We start from the raw sequence: 12,684 nt of genomic DNA on the forward strand, positions 1-12,684 counted from the left end.
CCCTTCCCTTCCCCTTTTCTCTCTCTCTTTCCTATCTTTGGTACCCTGAGACTACTTACCAGTATTCTTCAGACACTAGAATGCTGGAGTGAGAATTTGACTGTCAGGAAAAAAAAAAAAAAGTTGAAATTATATAATTCTTTAAAAATGATAACTTTTACTTCCCTGGTACTGGATTCAACATGTGGAAGGGGTTAGGTGTCTGCTTCACATTTCTGCTTCTCTGGTAGTCAGCTAAAATCAATCTGGTAAATAACACTGCTCTTTGGGGGTGCTGAATGCCAAGATTGGTAGCTGGTTCACTGAGTTATCTCTGAAGTGGCTCAAGAAAGAAAAAAAAAATCTGATCTCTATGGAACATTCTTCTAAAAACAGATATATCAACCAAATGAAAAATTCTTCACCAAAGCATTTATAGAGCAAACTTCCTGGTACTGAAATTTTGGCATGGTAGACCAATCTAGGGAGATTTATACTTTTACTTTTACCCTAGAAAAACAGTATCATAAATTATTCCAAAACGATTCCTTCTCTATTTACAACACTACTTGGAATGCATTCTAGAACATGAGTTAAGTGATTATTTCACCCTTTTCTACATATTTGATGTAGCTTCCTGAATCTCTCCTAGTTTAATGAATTCTCCACATTATGTGACTAAACTCATACAACAGTGCCTAACACAGAAGAAGCATGCGTGAAATATTAAGTATTTTGGGTGAGAGGCAAATCCTGTGTCTTCCTTGAAGCTGAAATGCTCTGTGATTGCTTTTCAACCTCTTTGTGCATCTAGGATGCAGACACATAACCTAGATTTTAGCAAAAGAAATACCTTTTATGGTTTTTTAATTGAAATACACTGACAGAAGGATATTTACACTGACAGAAGGACATTAAAGAAACAGGGACAACAGAACTTACATTCTGACGGCCAACAGTGGCCATGGGGCAAATGTGCGGATTTCTGGGGCAAAAGTAGCAATGCTTCTAGGAGCAGTCTATGATGTCCATAGAAGCTGGATCATCCTGTGGCAGCTGGATCATCTTGCGTTCAGTGGTAGAGACCTGTTCCTCTTCTGTGCCATGAATTTGGCTAAGGTCCTAACTGCACCCTAGCATTCTTTTTCCTACTCTTTTTCTGTACTTCGTTTTCAATGTTTTGGGTATTTTGTGATCTATTCACACTATTTTTAAAAAAATTATTTTCTACTTAAATCAGAATCAGACTCTAGCCTACAGCTAAAAACCCTGAAAGATACAATTGCTGTATACATCAAAACTCGGAAACAGTCACCAAGGACCTTATCATATTTGCCTGACTATATATTATTAGTGCCTCAAAACGATTCAAGTATGGTATACCGATGTGAAAATAATGTTTATTCTCCAGATCTTCCACTAAATGAGATATAAATGCTTGGTTATTTAAAACATCAGTTTGGTGACTGAGTCCATAGAAGGTCATGATTGATTTCCACCAATGGAGATGGTTTGTCTAGTTTGATACATAAATGCCCAAACTCAATGGGCCATTTTCTGGCTGATTTCTAGTGATGACCACTGAAAAGCATGTTGATTAAAAAAACAAACAAACAAACAAAAAAAAAACAATAAAACTGCTTAATAATGTCCCAAGCAATATTTCCAGTCTCTGTACTTTAAGGACAGTTTTGAATGGTGATCTCCAGACGCTACCTATTTGTTTACTTTCACAGCTTTATGATTAGGGCCCTTCCTGATGGACCACTGTCCTACCTCAATACCTTTGTTGCCAGAGCAGGAATTTTCTAGCTAATAAGGAAGTCTGTTGAAAATGTGTACCAGTTTCTTCCTGTTGAAGCTGGAAGACTGAGCTCCATATTTCTTTAAGAGGAAGGGTATGCTTCTGGGTTTGGCTCAAAATAAATCTTTGGTTTGGAAATATCATGAAGAACATGTATCTTTTTCTTTGTTTCCATTGTTTACTTCCTTTATTTTTTATTTTATTTTATTTCTGGGATACATGTGCACAACATGCAGGTTTGTTACATAGGTATACATGTGGCATGGTGGTTTGCCGCACCCATTAACCTATCATCTAGGTCATCTAGGCTTTTTGTTTGTTTGTTTGTTTGTTTGAGATGGAATCTCGCTCTGTCACCCAGGCTGGAGTGCAGTGACACGATCTCGGCTCACTACAAGCTCCGCCTCCCAAGTTCATGCCATTCTCTTGCCTCAGCCTTCTGAGTAGCTGGGACTACAGGCGCCGCCACCGCTCCTGGCTAATTTTTTTTTTTTTAATTTTTTTAATTTTTTTTTTTTTATTTTTTAGTAGAAATGAAGTTTCACCATGTCAGCCAGGATAGTCTCGATCCCCTGACCTCATGATCTGCCTGCCTCAGCCTCCCAAAGTGCTGGGATTACAAGCTTTTGCCACCATGCCTGGCCTAGGTCATCTAGGTTTTAAGCCCCACATGCATTAGGTATTTTCCGAATTCTCTGCCTCCCCTTGACGTATATCTTAATATGCTAAGCTATGCTCCGTATAAGAAGAATTTTCTCTTGATGGATTTATTATATAGGATAATACATAGAAGTCATCTAGAAGTCTAAAATTTAAAAGTCCATATTGATACTTTGAGAGTATCTTTGAGTAAGTGAAATTCATATATTTCTGCATGGGGAAGAGAAAGATCCCCTAGTCTCTATATGCAAATAAAGTGGCTTTATTTTCTTAAGTTGGAAGTAATATTAGCCAAGAAATGCCCTTAGTACCTACTTGCTACCATAAAGAGTAATTATATGAAGAAGAGAACCTCCAGCTGATATGTAGATAAACAGATTGCTCAGAAAGTTAACTTATTTAATAACCTAGGAAAACAATTGAAAAAGTTCTCTTCCAGTGTTCAGCTGAAGTTACAAAGAATATTATGCTTTACCAATATTATTTAATTAGCAAGATAGACACATCATCAAATCCAATATCTTTCAGGTAAAACCAATGTAGGTTGACATATAACCTAGAAGTTTCACCTTCAGGGTTTGCATTAAACCAAACTTGTTTTATTTTTAGGAAAATCTCATCCACATTAATGGCTGTTCTTTTCAGTTTGACACTCCTCAATTTTTAAAAGAGAAAGAGAAGTCTCCTGTAAGCTCAGCTGATGGTTTAAATATATGATTTTATTCTTTTTCAGAACAACATTAAGATCTGCTTTCCAGTATTTGTCAAAGAGCACAGTCAGTTCACTGCTATATAACACTCATTGAAACCTGCCAGAGAATTTTTAGAGTAGTGAAACTACTGTGTGTAATACTATAATGGTGGATATGTACCATTAAAAATTGGTGTCAACCCAAAGAATCTAAAACACCAAGAGTAATCCCCAATATAAACTATGGATTTTGGTGATAATGGCTTTGGTGTGAATGTAAGTTCATCAATTGTAGCACACGTACCACTCTAATGGAGGAATGTTGATAATGGGGGAGGCTATGTATATATGGGGGCAGGAGGTGTATGGGACATCTCTCTACCTTCCAATAAATTTTGCTGTGAACCTAAAAATGCTTTAAAAAACAGTCTACTAAAAACAACAACAATTTGGCTGAAATGAATAATTTCTATAGAATATTGCCTAAGAGAAATCTAAGCATTCCATTCATTTATCAATCAATTTACATTATTGCTTGCTATTTTTTAACAAAAGCTCTGGAACACTGTAAACAAACAAGGCCTTGTCTAAGCAGTTATATGTAATAAAGAGAGATGAAAGTAGAATAATCTTAGAGCGCAAAGGGAAAGCCCTGATTCTAGCCACCGAATCCCTGGAATCCCATAGATCTGGATAGCAGAGTTTGGAAAACATGACATTGCATACTGTAATCCAGACTGATGTGTTGAAATGTTCCATTGAAGATTATTGTATACCAGGGACATGCTGTTTTGAATTCTCACCACCTAGGATTTAACGTATTACATTGCGTATGCTGCATGGCATGGGTCATTGGCTAGATTTCTGACAGATACAGCCCTCTAAAGCTCGTCACTGTATTTATTATAATTACAATGTGAAGAGGTTTGCCATACTTGCCATGCAACTTCTCTTTACTCACAGGGAAACTGTATTTCACATATCACAGCTAGCAATAAGTGTACCCAGGTGGATCAGTTTGTTTCCCTCTTTGGGACACTGAGACACACACATCATGTGTTCCTCATTTGCAATGTTTTCTAACAAGCTCAAGGACAAATTTGTGGCTAAAATCTAGCAAGGATATAATTACTTCTGGCCATACATTTTGTGCTAATTATTAATTTCATGTACTTTGCTTGTATCTTTAATTTTGTTTGTTATTGCTTTTTTAGACTCTAATTTGATCTTTAATCTGTTTCATTTCCTCAACCAAAACAAATGAAATGTTTGTATTATTATATTATTATTTTTGGAACAAAAAAGATACAAGTTCAATAAAATAATATAAAAACTTACTCATTGTTCCTCATCCTTGTGAAGTCTTAAGTGTGTTTATTTCATACAGTGATATGGTTTGGCTGTGTCTCCATTCAAATCTCATCTTGAATTTCCACGTTTTGTGGGAGGGACCTGGTGGGAGGTCATTGAATCATGGGGGCAGGCGCTTCCTGTGCTGTTCTTGTGATAGTGAATAAGTCTCACAAGATCTGATTTTTTTAAAAAGGGGAGTTTCCCTACACAAGTTCTTCTCTTGTCTGTCACCACGTGAGAAGTGCCTTTCACCTTCCACTGTGATTGTGAGGCCTCCCCAGCCATGTAGAACTCTAAGTCCAATAAACCCTGCTTCCTTTGTAAATTGCCCAGTCTTGGTCTTTATCAGCAGTGTGAAAATGGACTAATACATATAGTAACTTCTGATGTTTTTCTTTTCTTTTCTCAATATGTATCTTCAACAAATTCACTTATTCCTAAACTGTCCTTACACATAAATGCACACACACACACTCACACCCCATATAAAGCACTATCAGGTTTTCAAATATTTGATGTGATCTTGAACAGCTCTTTGTGGACAGTCCTTTTTCCTCAAAGATAATTTAGATAGAACCATTTGTCTTCCACTTTTAATTCAAATACCTCCTAGGTTCCCAGTTTGGAGCAAAAACATGAAATTCAAAATGCTTTCAAAACCTTAATAACTTGGCAGAGCAAATAAATAATAAAGGCAGTCACTAGTGTCTTTGTACTTTATTAGAAGAATACTTAATGGCAGAGCTTTTTGAAAATGTTTTCAGAAGCTAGGCAGACACACCAAAGAGAGTTATTATACATATACAGATATAAGATATGTAAATTGAGTTGAACTTTGTTTGCATCTATAAACCTATCCTCAGTGAAGTTAACCATGAATTTTATAAAGCTCTGCTATAGTAATTGGCATATCTAAAATAGTAATGTTTCTCCCAGGAATGGTCTGTTGGAAGCAACAATCTCAACATTGAGGACAACAGAAATTTATCATTTCCAACCGTATTTCAGGGCAATAGGGCAGTTTCTGTGCCATCAGTTGATTGACCAAATTAACAAACAATACTCAACTGCCCTTAAATAGTTAAATAATTTTATTAGAAGTATTCTTCTTACAGTGTCAGGCTCAAAAAGCTATCTAGTTGAAAATAAATATTTCCCAATGTTAAAAAATTATCTGCTTAATAGTCAGAGAGCCCAGCAGCTCCCCAGGGATAATTAGACAGAATCACACTATGGAAACTGGGAGGCACATCAAGCAGATAATTTTTAATACATTTTAAGCAGAGGCTCTCCACTTTTGGCCTGTAATTATTTCTCACACAATATGATCCTTCCCAGGGCAGACTTTTTGAATATAAACATAACTTTCAGTGGGAACCACTAATGAAGGAGCAATGCTTAGTGCTATCTAGCACAAGGACATGCATAAATAATTATCCCAAAATGCAAAAACAGAATGAACTACTCTATTATTCAAGAGTCATGGTGCTCAATACATTAGTATCCCCCAAACTAATGATATCAAGTAGACTTTTATTCTAGCTAAAACTTTCTAACCCACAAAAGCAATATAGATAAATTTATCTTTTTCAAGTTTGAGGTATTTTATAATTTACTGTATAACTTTCAACAACATACTTGTAGTATTTCTATCAAAGTCAGCATTTTAATCAAACCAAATTTTCTAAAATATTGATTTATGCATTGAATATTTTGTATAAATTAATCTAATGTTTTATTTATAGTAATTGTATTTATCTCTGGTTTTCTTAAAACTCTGCCACAGGACAAACTCTGTAGATAGATTTCACAGACTCTAGATGCAACATAGTATTTATAAAGCCCACTAGACAATAAATGATGACAAAGAAAGTTAATGATTTTTTATACTCCACCTGGAGCCAAGACCAAGATAGGAAATGAAGCACCTTATTGCTTTCTAGTTTTTTGTTTTTTGTTTTTTTTTTTTCTGGCTTACTAAGTGAGAGAATAAAGGAATCCTGGCTTTGTTGGGGGAGTCGGGAGGAAGGGATGTGTGTGGATGTGTGCTCATTGACAATAGAGGCAGATTTCTGAGCTGACCTTTCACCTCCCCTTAAATGTGTAACTGGCATTAGCAGAGCACACATACATGTTTACTCCAAATTTGGCAGATGCTATCTTGGAAATACTACTTGAGATGACTTCATCCTTCATGACCCCTGTGTTGTTTCTAGCTTTCACTTATTTCTTTTTACAGTCCTTCCAGTTTATCCATTTAAAAAAAGAAAAATATGTTCTATCGTCATGTTTTATTTAGTACTTTTGGTGTTCTGAACTGGGAAAACCTGTTTGCAACAACTTGCTAGCATAGTTCCAAAATTATAAATTACATTTTGGGATTGCAGCAATTTCTCACATACTTTAGTCTTTTCCCTCTATAGAATACTTGATGAGGCAAAACATGAATTGTATCTATGTGCCCTCATGAATTAGACATGTCCAGGGCTGCAATTATTCTACTTCCCAAAGAAGAGGTTGAGATAAACAATACTGAGGATTTTTAACACTATCTTTTGTTGTATTGTATTACTATGTCCAGCTGTTTCCATCAGAATGGAGAATAAACTCTAATACTATGAATATGGTTTTGCTCTGTGTTCCCACCCAAATATTATCCCAAATTGTAATCCCCTCATGTCGAGGGAGGGATTTGTTGGGAGGTGATTGGACGATGTGGGCAGTTTCTCCCACACTATTCTCGTGACAGTGAGTGAGTTCTCATTTCCTCACTTCCTCGCTCTCTCTAGCCTGCAGCCTTGTGAAGAAGGTGCTTGCTTCCTTTTTGCCTTCCGCCATGATTGTAAGTTTCCTAAGACTTCCCCAGCCATGTGGGACTGTGAGTCAATTAAACCTCTTTTGTTTATAAATTACCCAGTCTTAGGTAGTATCTTTATAGGGTGTGAGAATGGACTGATACAACTACTTATTGTAGCCTTTTTTTACATTGTGAAGATGAATTCAAAAACTAGGGCCCAGTTGTTGGTAGATATTCAACCATCAGATCTGTTAGCAGCTCTGTGGAGAAAAACAAAGCAACTCAAAACAACTCAAAATGACAAGACTTTCTGTTAACTTCATCTCATAAGAATAGCACCATTTTGACAAGATAAAAGATTTATGATGCATAGTTTTATTTGGGTCTCTGGATTACAATAAAGGAAGACACCCTATATATATTATTGTAATTTTAAGGTAGAGTCAATGAGAAAAAAATATTTTGGAAATATGGGACACATGAACATATTTCAATAACATTTTATGTTGAAATTTTCATGTAAAAAAGTTCATGTAAAAATGATATCTGCTAAGTACAATGATGGACCTATTAAAGAATATAAATTTGAAAAAAATAAATCTTATTCTTCATTCCTTTCTAAAACTAACCTTATCACACAAAGCATGTGTCTTTATATATTTTGCTATGCCTCTCCATTCAATTTAATAATGAAATAAGAAAGACTAAATTATCCACTCCAACATTTGTAAAACGTGATTGGAGTTGTTTGCCATGAGAAATAATTGTTTTCCTAAGCATATTTAGTATTCTTTCAGTCCTTTACCTTCCTTGCCCCTAAATGTGGAATGAATGGTTCTATCTATAAACTTACAAAGAATAACCTAAGGAAGAATAACTTGGGCACCTTTCTCATCTTCTTCTTGGAAGTTTCCAGATATCATATGCTTACGTTTGCTGCGCTGCTCTATTGTTTTCTCATTTGAATGTCATGTGGCACTGCCTGTTAACATCTTATAAACTGATGGTTATATTTTGGAATTTACAAATTTTCAAACTGCCAAACTGCCCTTCAGACCAAATTGTTTTCCCATTTAATGTCCATCAGAAATAAAGATTATATGTTGGCTTTCATCTTTAACTTTCATTTCATTTTTAAAATTTCTTTGAAGAGTACTAACTTATAAACCATCTCAGAGACACCAATAAAACACACATAAACTTTTGTTTATATAGCTTCTTACTGACTATAAGTTAATGCATAATTTCAAATTCATCTCTGAAAGAATTATATATAATGGAAGTGTAAAAGCAATTAACAGACATACTTAGGAGAAAAAGTTTGAAATATGCTGACATCTAGTATGCTTTGTCAAACCACACAAACTGTTCACTGGGCTTGTGCTGACTGATACATAGGTTGGGTTTTGATGAATTCAAAGTTTCAAATATGCCTAAATATATTTTGTTTTCCTCATTACCCTTACATCACATCATTTCTTTTAATGCCTTTGACTTTGTTTCTCTAGAGATTCCAAACCACAGGCTCAGAAATGGTATTAGGAGGACCTTATTCACTTGCTTTATTTTTCAGTAGAAACCAAGGTGTAGAAACACTGAACCGTTTATTCAATATCACACACCTCATCAGAAACAGAGAGAAAATTACAATTTAGTTATGAGAAGAAAATCAAACTCTTCAGGTGTTTAATTACATATGCAAGGGAGGCAGTTACTATTACATGAATAATATGATAAAGGCTTACATTTGTTGAACACTTACTCTATGCTAAACACGATTCTCAACAATTTACATACACTACTTCATTTTGTTTTGTTTTCTTTCCAACATTTATCTTAGGTTCAAGAGGGACATGTGAAGGTTTGTTACATGGAGAAACTGTGCCTTGCATGAGTTTAGTGTACAGATATTTTTGTCACCCAGATAGCAAACATAGTACCTGATAGGTATTTTATTTTTAATCCTCACTCTCCTCCCACCCTCCACCCTCAAGTAGGCCCCTTTGTCTATGGTTCCGTCCTTTGGGTACTCAATGTTATAAGTTAGAATATGCTCATACTTCGTTTTCTATCACAACGACTCTATAAGGAACACATATTATCTCACTCATTTGCTAGATGGCAAAAGTGAGACTAAAAAAGTTTATGTAATCTGCCCTCATTGCATGGTGGGTAGTTGAGGCAAGAGGAATTTGAAACCTGGCTTGACTAACATAAAGCTTAACACTTTAATCCACTGTGAAGCTGTTCTCTCTCTTAAAGTGGAAATGGTTCTCAATTTTCATCCTGGAACTACATTTACTTTTTAAATTTCCAAACTCTCCATTCTATCTTATCCTAGTGAGAAACCATTTAAAATTATTTAAAAGATATATTAAAATAAATAATATTCAAACATAGATATTCGGTAGTTATCTTTTGCTCGTAACATATAAATATGGGTCCAGAATTATCTAACATAGGAAGGGGAACTCAAATGTCAATAACCAAATTAAAATTTTAATGACCACAACTTTGCATTGTGCCTTCTGTGCATTTTCACAAGACACTTGACAAAATAATACATATACACACACACCTACAAGTATATATTTATTTGCATGTGACACAAATAAGTTTACACAAAAAAATGAACTTAACTCTTACCACTTAATTTAGCTTTTACTCTTGTAGGCATTTTATGAATATAAATTTGTAATATAAAATCCACTTCATAAATTTAAGCACTAAGTTATAGATAAAACTATTCACATCATATCCATTTTACAGGTAATAGAACTGAGGCAAATGAATGTCCAAATTCACACAGGTAGAAAAGTGGATTTGAATCTAAGCAGTGGAGCTTCAGTGTTCATGCCACTAACGATATTCTTTCTTGCCTCATGGTTTTGGGTCTTGCTATGCTTAAATAAAGCAAAGGAATTCTTTCAATAAGTGAACACTACCTAATACAACCAGCTAAATACTATTGCATGAAACTTTATTGTAGCGAAAGACAAAAACCACTACAAATTGTATTAATTGTTGAACATTATTTGTTATGTACAAATTTCATATAAATAAAATGTTATAAATATAGGATTAGATTGTTTCTGTATCAGCACTGTCCAGCAGAACTTTCTGTGATGATAAAAGATTGGACCCAAGATGTCCAATAAAGTTGCCACAAGTAATTATTGAGCAATTAAATGCAGCTGCCTTGGTTAAGAAACTGATTTTAATTTTATGTAATTTTAATTCATTTACATTTAAATAAAATAGCTATCATATTAGACAACTCAGCGCTAAAGAATGCCCTGAAGTCATGCTTTCGATCTTTTATGACCGTGACTAGAGTAAGAAATATATTTTACATCACAATGTCATATGCCATATGGATCAAGTGAATGTTTGGATGTGTATGTAATGAATTTTTTTAAATAAAATAATACTAACAGACAGTTATTCTGATATTAGCTTTTCAATTCTATTGTATAATGAAAAGTTTGACTCAAAAAAATTGATTCTATGTCATAACAACAGTTTGAAATCAGCTGTTTGACAAATCTAGCAAAGGGTATGTGTGTGTGAAGATGTCACTTCTACTCTCTTTCTACTCCCTTGTTTTATAAAGAGAACTGAATGTCACTGCCAAGAACAGACAAACGGCATTGAACATTTTACTGCTGTCCTTCCTCCAGTGGAGTTAAAGGAAATAAAGAGGGTCTTGAGTCTTGAGAGGAGAAACAGCCTCAGTGGTAGACTCACTTTCGATTTTCAGAAAGGGCTGATGCTGATGCTTAAAGAGAGTCTTCAGGATATCAGAAGACTTAAGGAGAGAATGTGGGGATAGGGAAAAAGAAGCTTTCTCTTTTCAGGCCAGAAGTGTAAAAAGTGTGCTCAGGGATACATGCATCTGAAAGACATCACAATGGATCCCAGTAAGTAAGCACAGAGAAGGATCTATGCTAGAAGGAAATATAGGAAAAGAGACTGAGACAAGGAACAAAGTCAGTCTTCTCTACTCTGGGCTGTAGAAGAGGTTGGTCTATACTTCAAAACACTAATGTATACACACACACACCCCCGTACCCTTCCTAGTGACTGGATAATCTGGTCTTAAAATAACAAAGGTACATATTAAAACTGTCACAATTAGCATATGACAAATCTAATGCTTATTGATGATGTCTGCTAAATAAGTTTATTTCAAAATGGTATATGAAAGTACTTACAAGTAGCATGTGCCAGGTTGTCTTGTTATCTCACATCTAGGGGAAGGCTGTCAACCTCCCCTTTTAAGTTAATAACTCAGAGCTAGGTTTTTAAATAGTAATATTATATTATAATAATTTGTCTTAATTGAGTTACTAACAAAATATATGCAATATGCTATTAAAACTGTTTTCTAATTTTACCTTTTTGGCAAGGAGGTTTTTTTTTTTTTACTTTTCCATGTATATATATATACACACACACGTATATATTTACACACATCTAATAGTAAGCCTACGTTGTATTAGCATTTCAATGCATATTCATTATATGTGCGTGTGTGTGTGTGTGTATATATCCACATCTTTGAATTCCATTTATGCAACGTATTATTATCTTATTCTCATATCATCTCCTCTCCCTAAAGAAAAATATTCTAGGAAATCATCCCAGTTAAAACATAATCATTGGTGTATTTATTACAAACATCTAATATCGACAAAATTAACTATAGAAGTGTTTTGGCTTTGAAAATGTGAATACTATAAACTTTACAAAAAACGTGATGCTCACTTCATAGCCCACATACTAAAATTGGAAACAGATAGATAATTAGTGAATGTGCAAAGACTCTATCTAAGGATAAGACCCAAATTCATTTGGACTCTTTTTTTCTTCTGTATTCTCCTTGCATCTTTTACATAAGCCTGAGATAAATTTTAATGAGAGCAAAACTGAACAGATATTTTACAACCAAAATATAATCATTAAAAAATAAATAAAGGTTAAATGGGAGCAAATCCATTTATATCTGAATATGTGTAATGAAAACATCCACAATCTTGACATAAATTTGATAATCTCCTCTAACAATAAATACGGTAAAATACAACACTTTCTAAAAACTGTTTAGAAACTGGGATAGAGAGTCAAGCAACGCATTTAGAGCACAAGTTAAGATAACGCTTTAGAAACAGTAACTTTTAGTAGAACTTAATAAGAAAATAAACAAGTACAAAATACAAATTACTTTATATTGGTATTTTAATGAATATATATTTCCACATCTTTTAAAAAGTAAAATTGTTTGTAATATACATACGACTTTATTTCTGCCTTGTTAATTTAAGCAATAATATATTACCATTGGAAAGAAATATAAGTATATAATATATAATCATTTATATATAAATCATTAATATATTT

Source organism: Rhinopithecus bieti, unplaced genomic scaffold (assembly GCF_001698545.2).
Source record: "Rhinopithecus bieti isolate Rb0 unplaced genomic scaffold, ASM169854v2 scaffold_29976, whole genome shotgun sequence".
Lineage (NCBI taxonomy): Eukaryota > Metazoa > Chordata > Mammalia > Primates > Cercopithecidae > Rhinopithecus > Rhinopithecus bieti.